Source organism: Rana temporaria, chromosome 7 (assembly GCF_905171775.1).
Source record: "Rana temporaria chromosome 7, aRanTem1.1, whole genome shotgun sequence".
NCBI lineage: Eukaryota > Metazoa > Chordata > Amphibia > Anura > Ranidae > Rana > Rana temporaria.
The window spans coordinates 197554847-197581739 of record NC_053495.1 but is presented as its reverse complement, the minus strand read 5'-3'; the positions used below and the strand labels follow the sequence as shown (position 1 = coordinate 197581739).

The following is a 26893-nucleotide window of genomic DNA, read 5'->3' as shown; positions in this document are numbered from 1 at the left end:
CCTGCTGGGTGATACCTCCAGTGGTGACGCGACTCTTCAGGCTATTTAAAGTCCTGAATTGCATTGAATGGACTTTATCTTGGATGGAATGTCGGTGAGCTGCTGCTGCTGATCCTCTTGTAAGGACTCATGCACCCTGCATCCCAAAGAAGCTGCTACTATGGCTTTTGAGCTTTTTTTTTTTTTGCGCTCATTTTTTCCTGCATGATGTCCATGCACATTATGGCTTTTTCAGAAGCTTACAGGCAGAACCCCCCGCTTTCAAACTTTTGCGTCTTTGAGAGGAGCTTTTGAGTAGAAAAGACACCGAAGTGCCCAAAAACATGTGAAAGTGCAAAAACACACAAACGAAATTTGAGGGGAGGGGAAAAAAAACAATTAAAAAAGCAAAAGCAATTAAAACACGCTAAAGAGCACAAAAAAAGCACAAGCTTTCAGACCCCTTTCACACTGGGGCGGGTGGGCGTTGACAGTAAAACGCTGCTAGTTTTAGCAGCGCTATTCAGTCGCTAGCAAGGGTTAAATGCGCCTCGCTATCGGCTGAATAAAGGTTTAAGTGCACCCGTGTATCGCCGCTGCACTTTGCAGGCGCTTCGGCTGCACTTTGCAGGCGCTTCGGCAGCAGTGCCCATTCATTTCAGTGGGCAGGAGTTGTGTGAGGAGCAATGCTGCTTGCAGGACCTTTTTTATTTTTTATTTTTTTTACGTCCTGCCAGCGCTGTCCCAGTGTGAAAGCACTCTGGCTTTCACACTGGGACTGCAGCGGAGGTGTTTTTTCTTTCAGGCACTTTACCGGCGCTATTTTTAGCCCATAAGCGCCTGGAAAAACGCCCCAGTGTGAAAGGGGTCTTAGGCAGAGTAATAAAAGCTCAAATGTCTGTAAGGGGCGGTTCACAGCATTTTTTTTTTGTTGATCTGCAGTGTGGATGGAGCCCTGAGCATGAATAGTATTACATCCGACGTACATTATGTAACTATTGTGAATTGTTACATTGTCTTGTATCTCTATGTGAGAAATAACAGCAATCCAGGAGTCGGCTTCCTAAGTGGGGACTTGTGTGTGCAGATCTGGATCCTGTCTAGGATCTCCTATTCAGCGGGTCTGTATTTATTTGGTACTTTGTGATCCTTCAGAGAATGCCAAATGGAAGTGGTTGTGTTTTTTTTTTTTTTTTTTTTTTTTTTAATTGCGTGAGAGATTTCCTTCACGTCTATCACCACGCTCTGAAATGTTATAAGAATAATAACCCAGATAAAGGCTATTGTCAGACCTTTCCATATGAATGTGTGTGTGATGGATTTTGTGCAGTTGAATGAATATATACATACATACATACATACATACATACATACATACATACATTTTATTAGTGTGTGTGTCCTTTGTTCTGCAGTGTTATTCTGGCTTTTTATACCAAAGACTAAAAAAAAGGACATTTTATATATTTAAAAATCTCATATTCTCAAACCTCTGACATGTGAAATTCCAATCGTGGGGTGTTAAAAAATGCATTCAGATTGTGTTGTGCTCAGAAATCTTACACTCTCAGGCGTGCTCAGGGGGTGTGCCTGGGCACACCCTAATCACTATGTGCAGTGCCCGTTTCCCCTACTGCCCGGCTTGCCCCCCAGCCCGCAGTGCTGCTGGCTTCTCTCCTCTCCCCCGGCTGCTGCGAAGGGATGTTTCATGATGGAGAGCGGGGAAAAGGGGCTGCATTCACTATATCTGGTCTCCCACAGAACATGGATATGCAATTATTTTAGTCAATATAAATTGACAAATATATTTTCTCATCAGCAGTATATAGCAGTCTTGTGACTTCTATCAGTGTCTGGTTTAAAGGTTATAGAAGGAGTTTTCATTCTATTCTGACTGTCCTATGAGGTTGCAGGACCCCTGACCCTCTGTATGGACAGTGCTGATTGGTCCTGTGTTGATCACATGCACACCAAGAAAAAAAAAAAAAAACTCTAGCAATACGCACCAAACTGAGCATGTGCAGAGTGACTCCAAGGGCTCTGTTCTATCAGCATATTGGGGATAGTGGAAGATAAGAAAAGACAGGATGAAAGTCTTTTTTTACACAATGCAGAGGATTAACCCCCTTAGGTTCCACCGTCTGTATCACAAGCATGCTTTACGGTAGGGGTGCCCAACCAGTGGCCCACGGAGCCCTCTGATGTGGTTCATGACTTGCTGCTCTGGGATGGAATAAAATAGAATACTGTTATTAAAGGTTAGTTTATTACTAAAATCACATTGTGTGTGTGTGTGTATGGGCATATCTGTTCTGCAGTGGTTACTGGGCTGCTTTCAAACTGCACTGAGCCATAGACTTCTATTACCTGCAAGTTTGGTGTGCTTTTTGAAAGTGCACCACACCTATGGAATATAATGGAAGTCTATGGCAAAGTACAGCTAAACTGCAGGGAAGCCACAGGTGAACGTGCGGTGCATCAGTGTGAAAGCAGCCTTAGGCCCCTTTCACATGGTCAGTTTGACCAAATCGGACCCTCCATTTACCTCTAAGGCCCCGTACACACGGTCTGACAAAACCGATGTGAATGGTCCGACGGACCGTTTTCATCGGTTCACCTCTGAAGTGGCCGTACGGCCTGATGTGTGTACACACCATCAGTTCAAAATCCGATCGGGTCAGAACGTGGTGACGTAAAACACACGACGTGCTGAATAAAACGAAGTTCAATGCTTCCAAGCATGCGTCGACTTGTTTCTGAGCATGCGCGGGTTTTGAACCAATGCTTTTCTGTACTAACCATCGGTTTGGTCCAATCGGGCAGCGGTCCATCGGTTCGGTTTTGAAGCATGTTTTAAAATTTTGGACCGAAGGAAAACGGACCGATGGGCTATACACACTGTCGGTTTGGTCCGGTGAAAATTAACTTCGGTTCATTCTCATCGGTTCGGTCCGACCGTGTGTACGGGGCCTTAGGAGTAAATGGTCTGTTTACAAACGCCTACCTCCAATTCGATCCGCTAAAAAAGACTTGAGTGGGCTCTATAGAGTAGAGTGGGTTGTCTTCCACCTGCTCCGCTCATTGTGGCCTGCGATCGGTTACCAAGTCACTTAAGTGGCCCCCGCTCTTCAAAAGGTTGGGCACCCCTGCTTTACGGCATATACAGACTGATTTTACTGTTGTGGGTTTTGTAACACTTTAAAACTGAGCTAATGCTGCTGAAGGCACTGAGGCAGCACATCCTTCACAATTTAGTTTTTGGATAATTGCATTACAAATGAAACAAGTGAAATGATGGTTACCATCTTTCGGGACTGACCTGGAATGGAGAAAATATACTCTGCTGATCACTTGTAGATGTAAAATATAATATCCAAATGCTCACTGTTGCTGATATTTACTGAATGCCAAAAAATAAATAAAACTGAGCTAGAGAAATTATAGAATAATTTTAGATGTGAATGTTTTTAGTACTGCTTATGTGTGTAGACCGCAGGACTTTATGGACCACCACAGGCAGTCCCCGAGTTACATACGTCCGACTTTACATACGACCAGGGCGGATTGGATTTAAATCATAATTTAGAAAGAGCAACTGTCATCTCTGTCCCGGAGTGGCTCCTCCTCTGACCCGCTGTGGACTCACCGACAGTCCTATTCACTTTAATGGGACGGCTGGTGATGCGGCAGTGACGCAAGGTGAGGGACGTGGCGGCAGCGGGTGAGTGGATGCCCGCTAACAGGCGCTGCCACGATGGATCTAAAATGACTGACAGGTGCTCTTTAAATGTAAGGACTCATTCTTGCCGGTGTAGTGTCAGTCTGCTGCCTATCGTAGAATGCTGCGGATGTCACGTGGCGGCCAACTGCGCAATGCGTTCCAAACGCAAGTGCGATGCGTTCCAATAGATTTACGACAGTACACCCCTGCGAACCCGGCATTCAGGGCGACGTGGATTTAGAGGAAAGTGGCCAGTCGGCCTCACGTCCTCGCTTCGCTCGGACGGCTCGCTCCGCTCGCTCGGCCTCCTGGCTCTTTTTTTAACGTCCTCCAATCCACGGGGATGTTATGGAAAGAGCCTGGATGCCAACCGAGGTTTCACTGGTGTGTACTGTCGTGAATCCATTGGAACGCATCGCACTTGCGTTTGGAACGCATCGGCATGCGCAGTTGGCCGCCACGTGACTTCCGCAGCATTCTAAGATAGGCAACAGAATGTGACACTACACCGGTAGTTAGAATCTTTAATATTTGTAAACAAAATGAAGGTTTCACATTTAGAATAATAAGCTGTCAGGCTAGTCAAACAGAGATATCCGAACCAATTCAATCATACAGTTTGTAGTGTACAGGGAGGGTGGATTTGATTTAAAGGGGTTGTAAGACCCCTTTCACACGGGGTCGTTTTGCAGGTGCTATTGCGCTAAAAATAGCGCCTGCAAACCGACCTGAAACAGCCGCTGCTGTGTCTCCAGTGTGAAAGCCCCGAGGGCTCGTCTCCATTGACGAGCCACCCCAAGCTGGGGGAAAGCATTGTGGGATCACGCTCACTGAGTTTCGTGGCTCAGGTAAGTAAAACGAGGGGGGGGGGGCAAGAGTGCAAGGTGTGTGTGTGTGTGTGTGTGTGTGTGTGTTTTTTTTCTCATAGGATGCATTAAGGTGAAAAAACAAGCTTTACAACCCCTTTAATTTTAAAAGGCTTGATTTTAAATCAACGCGATTTTAACCACTTTAATACCGGGCACTTTCCCCCCCTTCCTGCCCAGGACAATTTTTAGCTTTCAGCGCTGTTGCACTTTGCAATTGCGCGGCCATGCAACACTGTAAACAAATTTTTTATAATTTTCTTCCCCAGAAAAACGGGGCGACACTGATGGGCAGCTACTGATGGGGCTACTGATTGGCACTTTTTTTGCCATAAAAATAACAAACCTGTTATACTTCCCTGTGGGGTTTTGCACAGAGCAGCCCCGATCCTCTTCTGGGGTACCCCCTCGGCGCTCCTGGCTCCTCCCCTTCATCAGGTGCCCCCACATCGTTAAGCAGAACACTTTGATGTTCGGTTGTTGTTTGTTTCCCCACAGATCATAATCCATTATTCCCACAGTGAGCCCAAGTAATGTGAAAACCTTTCTTGCGCTCATCTGATTTGCAATATTTCATGCAAATAATGAAAGGTAATTAGCGCTGTTATCCTCTAAGGGGACCTGGCGGCGCTCGGGTCCAACATAGGTAACCGGTCATCTAGGTTGTATTTGGTGAGGTTCAGATGGAATGACTATTTTGGGCAGCTCTTGTCTGCAGACTAATAAAATATTCAGTTTCTTTCTTCTTTCCCCTCTATTTTATCTCCAGCACATCCGCACAGAGCCATAGAAGGGATTTACAGATCAATGGCATGTGCTGCAGCTTGGGGTTGTTGGGGGGGGGGGGGGGGGAGAAGAGGAAAGAAAACCGTCAGAAAATCCCATTTTGCATTCTGGTCTGTTGATTTCTGCAGGCAGCTTTTTTCATTCAGTGTGTTGCTCTTCTAAAATCCTCCCGTGTTCTAGTATTGCATTCCCTCTTCTGCCGCGTGCAAGCGCCGCTTTGTTTTCTTTTCGGTCTGCAGTGACCATTTTGGATGCTCTTAAGGGAAATCTATACCCTAAAAATATCCCTTTCATTTGTTGAAGTTCACTAATTGGATTACAGACAAGAATTTTTCAGTCCAGATTCCTGTTGTGGTAGTCGGTAAATGAATAGCGTTCGCATACATTTTGCGTCACTATCTGCGGTGTTGTGCAGAGCCCCTGACGCCACACCGCCTTCTGCTGTGGCGTTGCACGTTTTTGAAATAGAAGGAAAGACAAAAATGTAAAAAAAAAAAACAATGGAAGATCTGATTTTATGGTTAAATTAAAGTGATTGTAAAGCAAGGGTGCCCAACCAGTGGCCCGGGGGGCACATGTGGCCCACGGAGCCTTCTGATGTGGCCCTGACTCTCCTGTAGCCCAAGGCACGGGGCGAGCACGACACTCCACACCAGGGAGAAAGCCTTGCATTACTGTGTGGAGTTAAAGACAGAAGAACAGGAAGTGAGGATTTCTCAGAAGAAATAAGGACATTTAAAAGCAAAATGGAAGGACGAGGTAAGTGAAGGAGGACTGCACTAAGGGAAAGGAATCTATTTAGGGGGAAAAAAAATTCCTATTGCAACCTCCTTTAAGTGGCCCTTGCTCTTCAAAAGTTTGGGCACCCCTGTTGTAAAGGTTAATCGCACAGAGTGGGTATTGTCTCCTTCTTGGGACACAAAAGTGCTCCCATCAGTTATCAGTATGACAAATCAAGGCGTGCGAGTCATACGTGGCTCGATCCCTCAGCTACTCTGTTAGTTAATAACTTGTTTCTGCCGTAAACCTTTTATGTACAACTACGTCGTTGCGCAACGTACAATGTCCACATTGTTATCTATGTATACCTGTGAAATATACTAATAGAAATTGATTTAAAAAAAAAAAAAAAAAAGTGATTGTAAAGGTTCATTTACAAACAAAACAAAGCAAAAAAAAAAAAAAAAAACATCCCAAAGGTGTTCTATCGGGTTGAGGTCAGGACTCTGTGCAGGCCAGTCAAGTTCCTCCACCCCAACCTCGCTCATCCATGTCTTTATGGACCTTGCTTTGTGCTCTGGTCCAAATCATTTGGTGGGGGGGGGGGGGGGGATTATGGTGTGGGGTGGTTTTTCAGGGGGTCCATTGAAGGGAACTCTTATGCCGCGTACACACGATCGGTTCGTCCGATGGACCGTTTTCATCGGACGAACCGATCTTGTGTGGGCCCCATCCAACTTGGAGCCTGTTTTACGTGCAATGCATGTAGATCAGAGATCTTATCCGGAGTGGGTACCTGTCAAAACCTGTCTCCCCCACCCCTCCCAAAAAATGGTGCCAAATGTGGCAGTGGAGGGTGCAAACAAGAGGAGCTTCCCATTTGCGATGGATCTCCACTTTAAGGACACATTTAAATCCTATATGCGCTGCAGTATACTGCAGCTGCTGACTTCTGATAATCGGACGCTTACCTGTCCCAGGGTTCAGGGCAAACTAAGCAGTGCTCGTCTTCCCCCCCCCCCCCCCCCCCCCCCCCCTCTCCTCTCCACGGCGCCAGCATTGTCACTGTCGGAGCCCGGATGTGGCTTCACACCCGGGCATGCGCTGCGCACGTGACTGGCCGAGCAATCATCGGCACCTGTGACGTGTCCCAGATTGCCAAAAGGGAGAGCAATTTCATTCCGGTGCTGCGGAGGAAATGGGAGGGTTTCCGCGCCCCCCCCCCCCCAAAATGACATGTCAGGGGGTCACCTTCCCTTTAAAGTGGAAGTTCCATTTTTGGGTGGAACTCCGCTTTAAGTTTTAAATGTTGCCTCCCTATTTCTCCGCATGTTCTCCTAGTAAAGTGCAATGTAGGCACTTTTTATTTTTTTTTAACCATTTTCAATGTGGTCATGTGACCACAAAGCTCCGGGTCTCGCTCCTGTGTGTGTCTGTGTCGGCTCATGGTAGGGGAACTTTCTCCCTCGCTCACATCACCTAGTGCAGTGGATGTCATTGGGTGATGCCATGGCTCTGTGTAATTTAGCTCCATGGTCAGCCCTGCATATAAGGCCCCTTCCACACAAGGAGGGATCCGTCAGCGGCGTCCATTGAGCTCGGCAGGAGATCTCTCCGTTGATCTCAACCAAGCCGGCGGATAACAGGTTGATCTCCGCTGATTCGGCGGATGGCATGCGCCTGATTTTAGCGGATCGCATGTCAGCGGACGTGGTCACTGCTGACATCCGACGCTCCATAGACTTGTATGGAGCACCCGTTCAGGTCCGCCGAATAAACTGACAGGCAGACCTGAACGGTACCGCCCGTGTGAAAGGGGCCTTACATAAAGGGAGCTGGAGCTTTGCGGTCATGCGACTGCCTAAAGCAGTGTTTTTCAACTCCAGCCTTCAAGGCGCCCCAACAGGTCATGTTTTCAGAATTTCCCTCAGATGAAACGGCTGTGGCAATTACTAAGGCAGTGAAACTGTTCAAATCACCTGTGCAAAATAGTGGAAAGCCTGAAAACATGACCTGTTGGGGGGAGCCTTGAGGACTGGAGTTGAGAAACACTGGCCTAAAGTAACAATTGCCGTATATACCGGTACTCGAGGATTAGCCAAGTTTTTCAGCACTTTTTTTTGTGTGCTAAAAACGCCCCCCCTCGGCTTATACTCGAGTCATCTTTTTTGCACCTGATCTCCCAGATTTTGGGGACCTGGCACTGGACCCCAAACTTGGCACACACGTAGCCCCACTCTTCCTCTACAAGCTTGTTGTCCGGGGAGCACCGATTTTTCAAAGCCGGGCACCCCTTCCATAGACTCCCATGTTAAACGGTAATTTCTCCGCTGACTTTGGGGACCTGGTACTGGCCGGTTGTAGGTCCCCTGGACCCGGAACTTGGCACACATGTAGCCCCATTTCTCCTCTACAAGTGTGCAACGTTTGTTGTCTGGGAGACCTACAGCTGGGGAGCACTGATTTTTCAAACCTGGACACCCCTTCCATGGACTCCCATGTTAAACGTCAGTCTAGTCATGGGCACAGTGAGGCATGCAGATGGACACCCTCGGCTTATACTCGAGTCAATAAGTATTCCCAGTATTTTGTGGTAAAATTGGGTGCCTCGGCTTATATATATATATATATATATATTGTGTGTGTATGTGTATACATATATACACAATCGGGCGAGGGGGGCAACATTTCTTTGCTTCTAGCCTTTGCTAATTTTTTTTTTTCTATTTATTTTTTCCTTTTAACTAATTTGTTTTAGCAGTTTCCTATTTTTCATTTATTTATAGGCTCCGACAAAAGGCAAAACTTGAAAGGAGGGTATAAAACTTTGAGTCAATTAAGTTTTAAAAGCTTTGGAGATTAGCCAGCATGCATTTCTATGTGGTCAGCAGGGTGCTGCCCCTAAATAACCTTTTATCTTTGAAAGCAGTCAGGCTGAGCACTTTTTTATTCCCCCCCCCCCCCCCCCTTCCTTGTGTCTGCTGACCCCCTGCAGGGAGGGCTTTGTTATCCAAACAAAATATTCCCCAGCCTTGCCTGTTGGGCGGCTATGCCGGGTTCCCTGTGTGACCTGCTTGAAATATTAATCTTGTGCAGGCTGCTTGTAATGTGAGATTGTGGTGAGGCTTCAACACGCTGGGAATGTTTGCGTCGTCAGGCAGACTAGTGCAATCATTGACTTGTGTATATAGAAATTTTTGCCTGCCTTGCTTTTACAGTTTTATCTATATAGGCATTTGTAAAGCTGGGTACACACGACCTGAATATTGGCCAGTTCAGCAGCAAAACCGGCTGACGTTCCATACGTGTGTACAGCCGCTGTCAAACGGGCATGCTGGAAAACCAGCCAATGGCTGCAAACGCTGATCAGTGTGTTCAGATCAGAATACGATTGCACAGCGGGGGCGGAGGAAGATCGCTGCACTAAGATCGCTCTTCCCTTAAACAAATTAAATAAAAAAATCGGCCCACATTGTGTTCCCAGCTTAAAGCAGATCTTCTATATATATATATATAATTTTTTTTTCATCTTTCCATTTATTAAATCTTCTCCCCTTGTTTGGCTATTAAAATATATTTTTTTCTGCCAGTAAATACCTTATACAGCTCTCTCTCTCTCTCTCTCTCTCTCTCTCTCTCTCTCTCTCTCTCTCTCTCTCTCTCTCTCTCTCTCTCTCTCTCCCCCTCTTAAAAAAAAAATGATATATAATTTATATTGCAAAAAAAAAAAATTCCAGATAGCGCCATAATAAAGCTCTATTTGTGTTAACAAAATTATTGTGTACAGCATTGCATGACCGCGCAATTACCAGGTAAAGTAGCGCCGAATACCAAAAAATGGCCTGGTCATGAAGTGGGTATAATATTCTGAAGCTCAAGTGGTTGAATGAGCTTGGCTTACACCAGGGGTGCCCAACCTTTTAAAGGCCGAGGGCCACTTAAGCGATTTAGTAACCAGTCGTGGGCCACAGTGAGCGGAGTGGGCAGATGACAGGTCTGTGTCCAGTCTGGTCTGCTTTTTTTAGCAGATCGAATTGGAGGTAGGCAGGTGTAAATGGAAAAAAGTCTGTTTACATCTGCCGCTCCATAGAGGTGAATGGAGGGTCCAATTAAGTTGGACCGATCATGTGAAAGGGGCCTAAGGCTGCTTTTACACTGATGGTCTGTGATCTATTGCGGCGCAGTGTACCTGTGGTTTTCCCGCCGGTTAGCTGCACTTTGCTATAGAAAGTCTATTATATCCTGCAGGTGTGGTGCACTTTCTGAAAAGCCACTTGCTTCCTCTACCGCCGGCTTCATTTACAACACCGATGCTTTTGGCTGGCATGTCGGCAACCCGAAATCTGGGCTTGCCAACCAGCCCTCCCAGAGCAGGAGGTCGCGGGCCACATCAAAGGGCTCTGCGGGCCACATGTGGCCCCCGGGCCACTGGTTGGCCATCCCTGGCTTACACCATTGAGGTGCTTTCTTGTGTGTTTAAAAAGATAAAGCACATTTTTTAGCACCACAAATGCATGTAAATGCAACTATAATAAAAAAAAAAATAATAATTATGTGAAAGAAAAAATAAATTCACTACGAAATGCATTGCAAACACAAGTAAACTTGCACAACCAAAACTGGACTTCTTGCTGTGCTGGAGATGTATAGAGAATGGCACACCATGTTCTGCTGGACTCGCATGATCTAAGCTTTGGCTAGTTTGTAATGGATCTCTCTGGATTCTATTAGTTTTGTTCTACCAACTTGTTACTTGTGGAATTTTATTTCAGCCGTGAAAAGTGTCACGCTTCCAGAGTATTTTCTGGGTGAGGTCCGCCTTTGCAGCTTAATGGTAATAAAAATGCATGAGCGCAAGGCATTGTGTCTCAGCAGTGAGATGAAGGCTTCTTTCTGTTTTATGGTTGGAAGGTAAAGTTCATGTATTTGTTTACTTGCTCTTCTCATAAAAGTGCAACTGTCTGCTTTCACACGGCGTGGCAGCTGTTGTTGTGGATTGGTCCAATGTTCAGCTGGTTCTAAGAGCTTGTGATTTTTTTTTTTCCCCTGAGGATTTTGCATGTCATCACTTTGATAAGTCTGTGCCCTTTGAGCAATCATGATCAGGGCCATCTTAGGCTGCATTCACACCTGAGCGTTTTGTCGCCTGAAGCGCGATGCTCCAAAAACGTTAGAGGGGGAAAAAATACATTATTCCCATGGAGATGGTTCACATCTCCACTCCAAAACGCGGTTTGGGCGTTTTTGAGCGTTTCTATTTCCCATAGAAAGTAATGGAAACGCTCGATTCAAGCGACGAGCGTTTCGTACGGGCGTTTTGTCGCTTTAATCAATAGAACATTTCACCCAGGCAGAAGATAAAAAAAATCTACCAACATAGCAACAAGTGATGAAAAGATGATCATTTTTCCTATTGGCTAAAATAAAAAAACGTCGAAGTGCAAAAACGTCGGACGACGCTGTATGCAAACAAGCATGAATACGCGCGACAAAACGCCGGAAAAAACGACCGAACGACCTACGCTCAGGTGTGAATGCAGCCTTAATGAGAGGGCACTGCCCAGGGGCCCCTGTACTTTTCCCAAAGAAGCTGCTCCTTGAGCCCATGTTGCCAGGAAATTGGGGGGGGCCCCCATGATGGCACTGAGGGTGATGGATACACAGGGAGGCAGGCTGGCAGTGGTGCGCCATGCTGTGCAGAACGATACCCATTTCACAGCCAGCCGGGTGGGGCCGGAGCGCCAGTGATGCTCTGACCCAAAAGGGGAAGCTCCGCTTGTCTACCTCCTACCTACTTGATGTCTCCATTGTAGGGGCCCCAGAGCATTACTTTGCCCAGGGGCCCATGATGCTATTAAGAGGGCCCTGATCATGATCGCTACCTAAGTTGTCAGTGTAGTGGGATACACACTATAAGGATATCGGGGGGGCTACGATTTTTCTCGATGTTTCACAGCAAATTGGAAACCAATGAAAATTTGTTCGAATATTCTCGTACGACACAGGCTTTTATTTGTTATGTTTCTGATCATGCGCAGTCTGTCTTTTCTGATTCTGATCGGGAATTTTCGTACGAATCGGCTGTCGAAAGTTCTGTACACACTATAGGAAAGTCGTACGAACATTCTAGATCACCTAGAGGGGGATGTTGTGTTTTGTTGCAGAAAAAAAGTTACTCTTGAAAGTGGAACTTCAGTAATTTTTTCATCTTCCCATCTATTAAAGCTTTTGCCATTGTTTTAACTTTGCATAGTAAAACTTTTTTTTCTGAAAAAATATGATTTTTTTTTTTTTTTTTTTGAAAATTACTTGGAACCCCCAAACATTGTATATTTTTCTCTAAGGCCCCTTTCACACTGGGGCGGCGTTGGCGGTAAAGCGCTGCTATTTACCGTCATATTTGCGGCGCTATTCTGCCGCTAGAGGCACAGAAACGGTTAAAAACCACCGCAAAGTCTCTCTCTGTCTCTGTCTCTGTCTCTGTCTCTCTCTGTCTCTGTCTCTGTCTCTCTCTGTCTCTCTCTGTCTCTCTCTGTCTCTCTCTGTCTCTCTCTGTCTCTCTCTGTGTCTCTCTCTCTCTCTCTCTCTCTCTCTCTCTCTCTCTCTCTCTCTCTCTCTCTCTCTCTCTCTCTCTCTCTCTCATCCAGGAAGTGAACAGGCTTCAGCTGCCCACAGTTAAAATGGCTGCAGCCAGACTCGGTCAAGGTAGATTTCTTCAGCACATTTGGCAAGTGCAGAATATATAAAATCATATGCAAAGTGGTTAGAGGGAAGCTTCAGAATGGCAAAGATGTTTTTCTTACAAACTATGTGAGCAGACTGCAGTTCCTCTTTAAGAACTGCCTTTAGCAATGCTGAGAAACTTTCCCACAGATCTTTCTGGTGGACAATCCTTCTGGTTTCTGCACTATTTATAGAAAACTGAATTACAATAATGCTTAAAAAAAAAGAACCTTTCATACAGGTGGATTGTGACAAATTTACAGACGTGTGTGTGTGTGTGGGTGTTGTGTTTTATTTTTTATTTTTGTGAAGGTGCAAAGAAAACCCTTCTGCTGTGGCTTTTTTTTTTTTTTCAAAGTGGTTTAAAAATAAACAGTGAGCTTTAACATAACAAAAAGCCAGCAGGAGAATTAGAGGAGCCGGGCCTTTGATCTGGTTCCTGGCACAATTACAGGAGGTGGTTTAGGCAGCCCTGAGTAGAATCCCAGAGGACAGAAATGTTCCCTCCCAGGCAGGCAGTAACTCCAGGCCTTCTTCTATAGGGTTCAAACAGGATCTAGTGAGAGAGCGATGACTGCAGGCAGGACGGGCTTGTAGAAGAGCCATGGAGGCCGCAGTCTGTATGTAGACATTGGCTACAAATTCTCATATGACCCGACACATTTCAAAGCGGAATTATGGCGTGGGCATAAAACTTGTATGGATCTCTGGCACTTGGCCTTTTGGTCACACCGAACGTGGCTTTGAAATCGTGCGACTTCACTTGAAGCCGCATGTCGGCGCAACTTGTAAGACATCTGTTTGACTTTGTGCACAAATGTCTATGCAAGTCGCACCCAGTGGAAGAACTACTGTATTTATTGGGGTATAGCGCGCTCCCACGTATAGCGCTCACCCCTAAAGTTGCAGCGGATTCCTGTGTAAAAAAGTTTTTTTGTACTTACAGTTTTGGTGTCTTGTGCGGCGTCCATCGCCGGCCTCGTCGGGTCCGTCTGCGGCTTCGGGGGTGTCCTCTTCGTCGGGTCCGGCGTCCTTCTGCGGCGTCCTCCCCGCTCGTTTCCCGCGCCGAGTTTGAATACTGCGCCGACATATACAGAGCGCAGTACACTCGTGTATTGTCGGGCAGGCTCGGCAACTCTCGCGCTGACGTCCTGTACGTCCAGGACGTGAGCGCGGAAGGAGCCGAGACTGCCCGACTATACACGAGTGTACTGCGCTCGGTATATGTCGGCGCAGTAGTCAAACTCGGCGCGGGTATCGGCGTATACCGCGCACCCACGATTTTGCCCGGATTTTCAGGGCAAAAAAGTGCGCGATATACGCCGATAAATACGGTACATTCATAATCAGTGTTGCGCCAATTTGACTGCTTCCATTGCAGACAATGGGGTGCAACTTGTTATGCGTTTTGAAACCGCATGACAATTCGCACCAGTGTGATCGGGGGAGGGGGCTGGGTTTAAATGATTTCTAAAGACAAAACTTTTTTTTTTTTTGTAATTATTTTAAAGTGGTTGTAAACAAAACAAAAAAAAGAAACCTGTAATGCCGCGTACACACGATCACTTTTTGTGATGAAAAAAAGTAATTTTTTATCATGGTGAAAAAAAATGAAATTTTTTCCAACTTCATCATTAAAAATGATGTTGCCCACACACCATCGTTTTTAAAAAATTATGAACAAAGCGACGGCACTCTTAGACCCGGTTCACACTGGGGCGACACGACAGGCGGGTCAGCCGCCTGACGTGTCGCGTCCCATTCAATGCTATGGAACCGTTCTAATAGGAGCGACGCAAGTCGCTCTGACTTAGAAAAAAGGTTCCTGTACTACTTTGGGGGCGGCTCGGGGCGACCTGCATTGACTTCTATGCAGAAGTCGTTTTGCAAATCGCCCCCGAAGTCGTGCCGCTGCTGTGTGAACCGACTCTAAAGGGGAAATTCTATTGAGGCTGCTTTTAGCTGGTTACTTGTTAGTAAAAGACGATTTGCGCTTTTTTGTCTGTTACAGCGTGATGAATGTGCTTACTCCATTATGAATGGTATTTTTACCTCCCGTCTCATAACTAGCTTCTGGGCATGTGCGGGTTTAAAACGTCGTTTTTGCCCACACACACGATCATTTTTTTACGACACAATAAATGACGTTTTAAAAAATGAGATAAAAAATTGAAGTATGTTCGAATTTTTTTTTTTGGTCGTTTTTCAGAAGACAAAAAAATATGTTCAGCCCACACACGATCATTTTTAAATGACTTTTTTAAAAATGTCTTTTTTTTTTATCACAAAAAGTAATCGTGTGTACGGGGCATAAGACAAAGGCATAATGAGCTAGTATGCACCGCATACTAGCATAATTATGAAATACTTACCTTAGATTGAAGCTGTTGCAGCGGCCCCCGCACACCGCTGTGATCAACGACCTGTCTCCCGGAGTTATTTCCGGGCTCCAGAGCTGTGATTGTCCAGAGCCGTGATGACGTCGCCCCCCCCCCCGTGCGAATGTGTGCAAGAGCCTGCCGGTCACGGCATGACTACTGAAGAAACGGCACGAGTGGCCCGTTTCTTCAGTGCGCACGCGCTGATAAAGTCGGCACAAGCACACATGGTAAATCTGTCCTAAACCGTGCAGGTTTAGGAGATATTTACAGTACCTACAGGTAAGACTTATTATAGGTTTATCTGTAGGTAAAAGTGGTGTAACTGGGTTTACAACAACTTTAAGATGGTTTCCCATCCACCTGGACGGATCAGAAGACAGTGGGATGGAAACGGACAGGGGGGTCCATTTCAATCCGACAGCCCATAGAGGAGAGCGGGCTGACCTGTCATCTGCCTGCTCGGGGGGGAGGGGGGGCAGGGGCTAGAGAATCAGGCGGATTCGCTGGCAGTGATCGTCCTGCTGCCTGTGCAGCATGTTGACGGCGCGCTCTGTGCTCACGCTGCATTGTTCGGACACAGATCGAGGATAAGGGCCAATCCCAGCTGCCCTTTACCACATGATCAGCTGTCTGGTGACAGCTGATCACGATGTAAACACAAGCTGGTTATCGGCATTCCTATCTTCACACTGACAGCATGAGGAGAGGAGAGCCGATAACTGCTTGTGAAAGGAACTGATTCTCGGCGCCCTGATTCTCGGCGCCCTGATTCTCGGCGCCCTGATTCTCGGCGCCCTGATTCTCGGCGCCCTGATTCTCGGCGCCCTGATTCTCGGCGCCCTGATTCTCGGCGCCCTGATTCTCGGCGCCCTGATTCTCGGCGCCCTGATTCTCGGCGCCCTGATTCTCGGCGCCCTGATTCTCGGCGCCCTGATTCTCGGCGCCCTGATTCTCGGCGCCCTGATTCTCGGCGCCCTGATTCTCGGCGCCCTGATTCTCGGCGCCCTGATTCTCGGCGCCCTGATTCTCGGCGCCCTGATTCTCGGCGCCCTGATTCTCGGCGCCCTGATTCTCGGCGCCCTGATTCTCGGCGCCCTGATTCTCGGCGCCCTGATTCTCGGCGCCCTGATTCTCGGCGCCCTGATTCTCGGCGCCCTGATTCTCAGCGCCCTGATTCTCGGCGCCCTGATTATCCATGTAATGTCCACCAGTGCTGCCAATCAGTGCAACCTCATCGGTGCACATCAGTGAAGGAGAAAAATACCTGTTTGCTAAATGTTATAACAAACTATGAAAGTTGTTGTTTTTTTTTTTTTTTTTTTCTTTAGCAAAAAATGCAAAACTCAGTGGTTAATACCACCAAAGGAAAGCTCTATTTGCAAAAAAATATAAAAGTTTAGTTTGGGTAGTGTAGCATGACCGCGCGATTGTCATTCAAAGTGTGACAGGGCTGAAACCTGAAAATTTGGCCTGGGCAGGAAGGGGGTAAAAGTGTCCGGTAGGCAAGTGGTTAAAGTATCCTTGGATTCATTTTAAAATATTCTCTCTTCATGCAATCCTCCTTTCTGGATGTTTGAAGATACGACTGGTTCACTTTTAAGCGCATAAGTAAAAATTGATCAAAGCAAAGGGGGCAGTTGCAGGAATGAGACGGTAAACATAAAATACAAGTTGATCCGGTATTTAAAAGCCAAGTGTAACATTCACAAGTAGATGTAAAAGTTCCACAACAGACACAAGTCTTCATGTGTGAAATGGTCAGTCCATTGTTTTCAGAAGTGAACATCAATCTTGTTAGACAGACAAATTCCCTGTGCTGTCATTGACAGGCATGAGGTGAATAAAGACCCCCCACCCCCCCCTCTATGGTCACAGCTTTGTGTCAAATACTTCCAGACTTTACAAGTATCTGAAACTTTTACTTGTATACAATGTGCGAATGTTATTTTTGAAATCGGCCTTTCAAGCCGGTCTTTGATGGGCACATGCCTTCCCAAAACGACTTGCAGGAAGACCTTTGCTTGTCCTTTATGGCCGTGTCTGCTGGTGTTTCTCATGCAACTCGCCCCCAAAAAATTAAAGGGAATCGCATGTGTTGTAGTGTTTCCCTACCGCCTCCTTCTTATCGAGGTGAGGAAAGAATGGACCGGATTTGTACGATTTTCCAACAGGTTGGGAAAATTGTTAGTGTTAGCCTAGGTTCACACTGCTGCGAATTCAAAATCACGGTAAAATGCGTGATTTTACCGCGATTTTGCCGCAATTTCGGCCGCAATTTAATGTAAATCGCGGCCCGACATCGCAAAAAGTAGTACAGTAACTACTTTTTGAAATCGCAGATGCGGCGTCGCACTGATTAGGACAGTGCCATTGCCGACAATTGCCTGCAAATGCCGCCGATTTGAGATGTGATTTGACATGTCAAATCGCATCTCAAATCGTTCCAAATCGTACCCAGTGTGAACCAGGGCTCAAAGTGTAAGTCCAGGGGTTGTAAAGGTTATTTTTCCCCCTAAATAGCTTCCCTTACCTTAGTGCAGTCCTCCCTCACTTACCTCATCCTTCCATTTTTGTTTTTAAATGTCCTTATTTCTTCTGAGAAATCCTCACTTCCTGTTCTTCTGTCTGTAACTCCACACAGTAATGCGAGGCTTTCTCCCTGGTGTGGAGTGTCGTGCTCGCCCCCTCCCTTGGACTACAGGAGAGTAAGGACGCCCACTACGTTGCAGATAAAGGAGCTGTGTGTTAGTGGGCGTCCTGACTCTCCCGTAGTCCAAGGGAGGGGGCGAGCACGACACTCCACCAGGGAGAAAGCCTTGCATTACTGTGTGGAGTTAGACAGAAGAACAGGAAGTGAGGATTTCTCAGAAGAAATAAGGACATTTAAAAGCAAAATGGAAGGATGAGGTAAGTGAAGAAGGACTGCACTAAGGTAAAGGAAGCTATTAAAGCGGGGGTTCACCCTAAATTTATTTTATTTTTTTCTACCATGCCATCCAGCATACTAGCGCGAGCTACGGGATTAAACTGTGAGTACGGCGCAAAAAATAAAAATAAAGGCATACTGTAGCTCACGCTAGTATGCTGGATTTCATGGTAGAAACTTGTTTTTTAGGGTGAACCTCCGCTTTAAGGGAAAAAATGTTTTACCTTTTACAACCCCTTTTAATGTTACAAAAAATCCCAATAAGTATACAGTAAAACCTTGGATTGAGAGCATAATTCGTTCCAGAAACATGCTTGTAATCCAAAGCACTTGTATATCAAAGCATTTTTTTTTTTATTACAGAGTATAAAAGAGAAGAGAGGCGCCTCTAAGTGTAGCAATAAGTTGCTAATGTTGTACCTTCATTAAATGTAACCAAATTGTTACATAGAGGCGCCTCCTTTTTATTTTATTTTTTATTTTTTTTTATTTTTTTATATACTCAGTTGTGACATGACGCTACTCTAATATCAAGACATCGCTTGTATATCAAGGCAAAATGTATTAAAACATTTTGCTTGTCTTGCAAAACGCTCTCAAACCAAGTTACTCTCAAACCAAGGTTTTACTGTATATTAATTGGTTTGTGGGAAGTTATAACGCCTATGAACTATGGGATATTTACTGGAATTTATGCAGCTATATGTTTTTTTTTTTTTTTTTTTTACCAGTTTCAGCTAGAAACGTAACTTGGCAACGGCATGTCTTCAGGCTCTTTTTTCTCTTGTTGCGAACGGCAACATTGTATTAATAATCCAGTAAAAATTCATCATTCTGAGTTGTCTTCGGTGTTACATGAACTGGTCCAAGCACAACAATCTCTCTTCAGGGACTCTATGAAAGCAAATGACTGTTGCCATATTTTTTTATTTTTTTCATTTAATTCCACTTGGACGTTTTCAGTTTCATATAACAAGAGGAGAGAGAGAGAGAGGGGGGAATATTGAATTCGGTCCAAGTGGAAAGGCAGTTCAAACGAGCGCGCTGAGGAGAGCGAATTTGAATTTTTAATTAGGCTTTGAGTTGTGTCTTCAAAGCGTTGAGACATCATTAGTGATGTAAGCTTGACTGCATTAGCCGAGACTGACATTTCACTTCAAACGCCGGCGTGCAGCTGTCCTGTGCAGATAAAAGTCGCACTAGTGCGGCGCGGCAAGGTGGATTGGCGGATAATTAGCTGTCCTGGTTTTTCTCGGCTTGTATGCCGGGGTAGCAGTCAGGGTGAATTATTAACGGCAGAAAATCCAAATATGTCAGAGTCATTTTGTGTCTCCTCTGCGCTGCTTCACCACTGATAAGCTGCGTGCTTAAAAAATCGCTATAAGGAGAGTATAGGCTAAACGGCTCCGACTATGGCGGGTCTTGTTCCTGCCGTGCTGTAAGCCGGGTACAAAACCAGGGATTCGGTGATTACTCCTGCTGATTACAGAGAATAATGGGAGTATCGTATACCCCCCTCTGTGACGTCCCTGTGGAACTTCCTGTAAACTATATATGTACTAAAGCGGACTTTCAGTAATTTTTTTCGATGTACACATTCACATAGGGTGGGGGGGCCGTGATCTGGGGGCTCCCTTATTAAAGGGGGCTCCCAGATTCCGATAAGCCCCCCGCAGACCCCGACAACCAACGGCCAGGGTTGTCGGGAAGAGGCCCTTATCCTCATTAACATGGGGACAAAGCCCCTACCCCCCCATGTTGGGGGCATGTACCCTGGTATGGTTCAGGGGGGGGGTGCGCTTGCTCGTCCCCACCCTCTTTCCTGACTGACCGGGCTGCGCGCTCGGATAAGGGTGTGGTATGGATTTTGGGGGGGTCCACAACGTTTTTACGGCGTAGGGGGTACCCCTTAAAATCCATCAGGTATTCTCCAAGGGGGAGGGGGGAACCCCACGACAATTTTTTTTTTTTTTTTTTTTTTTATTTTTTTTTTTCATTTTGGTGGGGTTCCCCTTCATCCTCGGCACACAAGTTACACCGCAAGTCGGATCTTCAGGATCCAACTTCTGGTGCAATTTCTATTCAAATCAATGGGCTCCCAATGGAGCTGGCCGATTTTGGCCCCCAAAAAAATCTGATTTTTTTTTATTAAAAACAAAAAAAAACTCGATTCACGATTTTCTTCCTGATGGACACCGTGCCAGTCCTAAGTTTTTAGTCAAGGCCGCGGCTTTAGCCTACGCCGCCGCGGTCCTGTGAAAAGGCCGTGGTAAAAAAAGTAAAAAAAAAAATTTTAAAAAAATACCGCCACTGTCACATGACATTAAAAAATGTATCGGTATTCGGTATCGGCGAGTACTTGAAAAAAAAGTATCGGGACTTGTACTCGGTCTCAAAGTGGTATCGGGACAACCCTAGTGTAGACTGAAGTGGGGCCGAAACAACTAATCGATTATGAAATTAATTGATTACTATTTTCATAATCGATTAATCGGCTAGTAACATAATGGGGTTAAAAAATAAATAAAATATCCCTTTATGGTACAAAAAGAGCAAATTGCTACTGTAAATATTACTTTCACGGTCCCACAGTAAAAAATTAACCCCTTACAGTAGCAATAATTTGCTCTTTTTTGTTGCGTTTTGCAGAAACACACTACAGTTCATTTACATGTCTTCCTATGGGACACGTTCACATCTATGCTTTTTTTTCAGCTGCTGCGTATTTGGAAAAGGCAAAACGGTGCCATTTAGTTTTTTTGGTTCAATATACTTCAATGGAGAAGCTGCAGAAAGGCATATAATGTGTTTTTGTGGCAATTTGTGTTTTTTAATCTGCCTAACAACAAATTGGGCAAAAAAAAAGTAAAAAATGCAACTTGCGAAGTTATTAATCGATTAATCAGCCAACTAATCGATTATGAAAATAATCGTTAGTTGCAGCCCTAGACTGAAGCATAGCTGCCCCCCCCCTTCTTTTTTTTTTTTTTTTTTCTTCCTTCCTATTCTTTAAAAATGTATTATTGACCTTTCTTGCATCCCAGTGCTCCTTGTCGCCTCCAGCTGATTTGCAGCCACTTCCTATCTACATGTATGTGCTTTGTCAATGACTGCGGGGTTACAGATGCTGACAACTGCAGAATGTGCCTGTGCAGGGAATGATGTCGCGGCCGCTTATCGTCTCCCTTGGACACTCATGTGACAGTGACAACACGGCAAAGGACAGAGCATTATTATTATATAACAGAAAGGGTCTTAACTGGGACCTTCATGGCTGCATTACCAGATGTTTTTAGGCACCTTCTACACTACCACGACTTCAAAGTCCGCGATTTTACCATGGGCGCGATTTTCAGGGAACGCCTGTGTAAACTTGAGGTATATGGACCTCAACTCACATGAAAGTCGGACCAAAGTAGTACAGGGACTACTTTGAAGTCGCACATGCATGAATGGTTATCATTGGAAATCATATGGGAATGACGTGTAATGCGACTTTGCAGTCCCAAGTCGCAGGAGAAGTCACACAAGTGTGAAAGGGGCCTTAGGATTTCCCTGAAATCGCATTAAAATTCCTCGACTTTGAAGTCGCGGTAGTGTGACAGGGGCCTATGCCCTGGTTCACATTGACATGTCAAATCGGCGGCAATGGTGCAGTCCTAATCGATGCAATGCTGCATTTGCGGCTCCGCACTCATTGTTGGTATTAGGGGAAGAATAGGGTTTCATCATTGGTGTTGGTGGGAAAAATAGTGTCCCATTGTTGGTATCAGGGAAGAAATAGTGTCCCATCATTGTTGTCGGTAGGAGGACTGGTGTCCCATAATTGTCGGTAGGAGGACTAGTGTCCCATTGTCGGGAGGAGGACTGGTGTCCCATTGTCGGTAGGAGGACTAGTGTCCCTTCTTTGGTAGGAGGACTAGTGTCCCTTCTTTGGTAGGAGGACTAGTGTCTCATCATTGTCGGTAGGAGGACTAGTGTCTCATCATTGTCGGTAGGAGGACTAGTGTCTCATCATTGTCGGTAGGAGGACTAGTGTCTCATCATTGTCGGTAGGAGGACTAGTGTCCCTTCGTTGGTAGGAGGACTAGTGTCCCATCATTGTCGGCGGGAGGACTAGTGTCCCATCGTTGTCGGCGGGAGGACTAGTGTCCCATCGTTGTCGGCGGGAGGACTAGTGTCCCATCGTTGTCGGCGGGAGGACTAGTGTCCCATCGTTGTCGGCGGGAGGACTAGTGTCCCATCGTTGTCGGCGGGAGGACTAGTGTCCCAAGGGTCTGACAAAGGGTCACATCAGGCCCCCGGACCGCAGTGTGAAGACCCCTGCACTATAGACCCATAGAGAGTTGAAAATTTTGAACAACAAAATCTGAGAATTCTCTGAATGTGTTTGAGCCGTTCTTCATGTTTTATCAGTGACTGCAGCTGGGGTGAAAAAATTGGGAACAAACCCCCCCCCCCCCCCTATTTTGTGGCACGGAAAAGGTTAAAACTAGGCAAGCGCACTTGTCTGAGACAAATGTCATCCAGATGTTCCGTCATGATGTTTTTGAGTTCCACCGGCTCCTAATTATACCTGATGTTCTGACAGAGAAAGGGGCCTCTCTCTCTCTCTCGCCCCCCTCTCTCGCCTCTCTCTCTCGCCCCTCTCTCGCCTCTCTCTCTCGCCCCTCTCTAGCCCCTTCTCTTCTGCAGATTATTACAGAACTGGAGGCCGCTTTTGGCTTTGTACGCTGATTGCAAGTGCCTCACAAAAGCCACCGCTGCCGCAACCAGGTTCCGTCTTTACCGCACTGAGGCCTAAGTTTGTTCGATGGAATTCATGGCAGGGTTCTCGGTTTACAGAGTCATGGCATCCGCCAACTCCCCATCCCCCCACCTCTCTACTCATCTTTGAGGATTGAAATAAGCCTGCCCGCACTCAGTAACACGCTTCCATTGGAAATTGTGCGCACTTTATTGGGGTGCATTTAATAGGCAGCCCGTCTGCCCTGAAGACTGCATTGTGTCGTCAAGCTTTGTGCGTTTTTTTGCAACTCTCATTGGTGTTTTCGGCTTCCTCTGGCTGTGTGTGAGGAGAGAGATCTTATAGCTTTAAGCCTGGATAGAGAATAAAGGGGGGGGGGGGAGACGGGTTGGGGGGGGGTTCAGAGAGGGTCTACTCTGGAATGCACACATTGTTGTTGGCGGACATACAAAAGTTCCACATTTGTTAACACTTTTCACTCTCTGCACCACCAGCTGGGGCTTTGCATAAGCAAGCAGGTTGGTACAGCTCTGAAAAATGTATCATCCAGTGGACAACAGTTCGTCACCACCCCCCCCCCCCCCTATTTTTTTTCCAAACCCCCCCCCCCCCTTTTTCTTTTTGATGCTAATCAATACATAAACACAGTAGGATTTATTCTTTTTAATAATTTTGATGTGATCAATGTTGATCTTGCATGTCTGTTATAATTGAATCCTTTCATCCATCAGTGATCCGCCCCCCCCCCATTAAATAAATGCCCGGTTTTGTTAAACAATCCCCGTTTCTCCTGCCAGTCAGTTGTTGTTCCTGATTGGTTGGTGTCAACAATTTTCTGGCTTCTGTAGCATCTAGACGCAGGGGGTCTCAAACTGGCGGACCTCCAGCTGTTGCAAAACTACAATTCCCATGAGGCATTGCAAGGCTGACAGTTACAAGCATGACTCCCACAGGCAGAGGCATGATGGGACTTGTAGTTCCGCAACAGCTGGAGGGCCAGCAGTTTGAGACCCCTCATTCTAGGTCACAGGTGTCAAACACGAGGCCCGTGGCCCAAATCCGGCCCTTCAGGCCATTTCATGTGGCCTTCGCAGTGGGTCCATGCCGAAAAACTTTTTTTTCATGCCGAAAAATGATCGTGTGTCCCGGGCTCTAGGGTTTGGGATCCCATTGGGTTGGCGGATCCCGCGGCCCATTCGTTGTCTGTGCTCCCTCCTCCTCCTCTCTTCCTTAGGTGCTTGAGGGCAGTTGGATGGAGCCTGCATGTTCAGTCTAGTGTTCATCTTCACCTCAATAACCCCTTTCATAGATTAGATAGGCTATCATTCTAAAAATACTGCCCCCCCCCCCCCCACCCCTGATAATATCTAGTGCAGACATCTAGGCCGTCTTTTCCTACAGAAAGACTCAGGTTTACTTCAGACAGTTCAGTTCTCAAAGTCCTGGATAAACTTGTTTGCATTAAAAAGCAGAATTTAATTAACCCGGCTGTCGCCTCGCTGACCTTATTCAGATAAGGACTGACTTCTGATGGTTGATGCACATCGGGGGTTATTTACTAATGGAAAATCCACTTTGCACTACAAGTGCAAACTACAAGTGCAAAGTGCACTTGGAAGTGCAGTCGCTGTAGATCCGAGGAGGACATGCAAGGAAAATAAAAAACAGCATTTTAGCTTGCACATGATTGGATAATAAAATCAGCAGAGCTTCCCCTCATTTCAGATCTACCCCTCAGATTTACAGCGACTGCACTTCCAAGTGCAATTTCAAGTGCACCTTGTAGCGTGAGGTCGAGCGGCGTGGGCCTTGTAGCGGGATCTCGGGCGGCGTGGGCCTTGTAGCGGGATCTCGGGCGGCGTGGGCCTTGTAGCGGGATCTCGGGCGGCGTGGGCCTTGTAGCGGGATCTCGGGCGGCGTGGGCCTTGTAGCGTGAGCTCGGGCGGCGTGGGCCTTGTAGCGTGAGCTCGGGCGGCGTGGGCCTTGTAGCGTGAGCTCGGGCGGCGTGGGCCTTGTAGCGGGATCTCGGGCGGCGTGGGCCTTGTAGCGGGAGCTCGGGCGGCGTGGGCCTTGTAGCGGGATCTCGGGCGGCGTGGGCCTTGTAGCGGGATCTCGGGCGGCGTGGGCCTTGTAGCGGGATCTCGGGCGGCGTGGGCCTTGTAGCGGGATCTCGGGCGGCGTGGGCCTTGTAGCGGGATCTCGGGCGGCGTGGGCCTTGTAGCGGGATCTCGGGCGGCGTGGGCCTTGTAGCGGGATCTCGGGCGGCGTGGGCCTTGTAGCGGGATCTCGGGCGGCGTGGGCCTTGTAGCGGGATCTCGGGCGGCGTGGGCCTTGTAGCGGGATCTCGGGCGGCGTGGGCCTTGTAGCTTGATCTCGGGCGGCGTGCGCCTTGTAGTGTGAGATAAACACACAACAATCAGCCCTCACCACTACATGAGGAATGTGGAATGTCTGGATTTTCTGAGGCCGCACAATGCCTGAAATGTGGGTACTCATACAATCACTGTCTGTTTTTGACATTTCTCTCTCTAGCTGGCAGCATTTCCAGTCTCCTCGTTCATGTTTTCTAGAACTTGTTTCCTAAATTGACAGCAGCATGTCTTGCCTCGGGCGATCACAAAGGATGGTTATCCATGCCATACTGAAAGCTCAGCAGCTGTCGGTGGTGGGCATTTTGTCAGCTGAGCCAGTGTATCCTATATTCATTTTGAGTCCGGGACGTCACCCTGACAGTGTCCTGGTGACGGTGGACTAAACTGATGGGAAGGAGAAGAGTTTCCACTGTCAGTCATGTTTGCGTTCATTTTCCTGCAGTGTGCAGAGCTGGACAAATCCCAGAAGCCAGGTCACCAACGTGTCCAAAAAACAGATTTTATTATTGTCTGTAGGAACTTGTGTACTTTTAAAAATCATTAGTTCCCCTAGATTTGGATATCCAGTGATTTACTGTATTTATACATCTGGCCACTCTTGTTAAAGTGGTTGTAAAACCGAAAAAACGAATAAACAAAAAAAAAAAACCCCTGTAAGACAAAGGCATAATGAGCTAGCATGCATCGCATACGAAATCATGCATCAAAATACTTACCTTAGATCAAAGCTGTTGCGGCCTCCGCACAACGCTGTGACCGGCGACGACATGCCTCCCGGAGTTAGTTCCGGTGTTCTGTCAGATAGTGCCCGCTATCGAGAAGTGCCCGGGATGTTCTGCTCATGCCCCATACGGAAGAGCACAACAGCCGATCAGCTGTTGAGATGGCGCCTGCACACAGTAGCCAATGGAATTTTTCTATCAGATTGTGCTGTGCGCTGCCGAGGTGTGCTCATGTCATCGGTGAGAGGCGGATTTGTACATGTTGGGGGCAGATTTTTAAATGATGGGCACTGCTGCAAAACACTTTTTTTTTTCTTTCTTGCTTCAGTATCACTTTAATATTGCACATAGTAAAGGATAGCATTGAATTTGGGGTACATGAGTATACATGACATCTATAATACCCAACACGTTTCGCGAGATGTGACTCGCTCTTCAGGGGTGGATTTATGTGGGATATATCTGTAAATGAACGCTCAAAAAAGTAATGTAACACATGAATAAATGATGGACAAATAGTAAGAGGGGCCTCACAGAAAAGAGACCCCATAGCTGCTTGCTGTGGGGGGCACGCAGCAGGACGGAGGGGCCAGGAGAGCCAGCGAGGGACCCTAAAAGAGTAGGATCTGGGCTGCTTTGTGCAAAACAATCTGCGCAGAGTAGTATAACAGGTTTGTTATTTTTAACCCCTTACGAACCGCCCGCCGCAGGAATACGTCGCTAATTTGAAGAGGAATACCGTTGTTATGGTAGCAGATGGCTAACATAACCCCCGGTATCCTCTTCTTCAGCGGGCAGTCCGCTCTCAGATAAAAGTGGTCTCTGCGGCAGGTATGCCGCAAGATCACTATCGGCAGTGGGAGAGGGGCCCCTCCCGTCGCTCTCCGGTGCCCTCCGCCATTAACCAGAGCCTTTTGGCAGCGGCGATCCAGTCCTGTTCCTGCCTGGGT

At 46.7% G+C, this 26893-nt stretch overlaps 1 protein-coding gene and 1 non-coding gene across 2 annotated transcripts in view; both read left to right on the top strand.

Moving 5' to 3' along the window:
• The window catches only part of CACHD1 (cache domain containing 1), a 194454-nt gene that overhangs the window by 5806 nt on the left and 161755 nt on the right, over nt 1-26893 (top strand). The gene's annotated exons all lie outside the window — the stretch shown is intronic.
• LOC120946452 lies at nt 3264-3332 on the top strand. Its single transcript, XR_005750773.1, has one exon. It is a non-coding gene; the product is annotated as a small nucleolar RNA SNORD2 (small nucleolar RNA).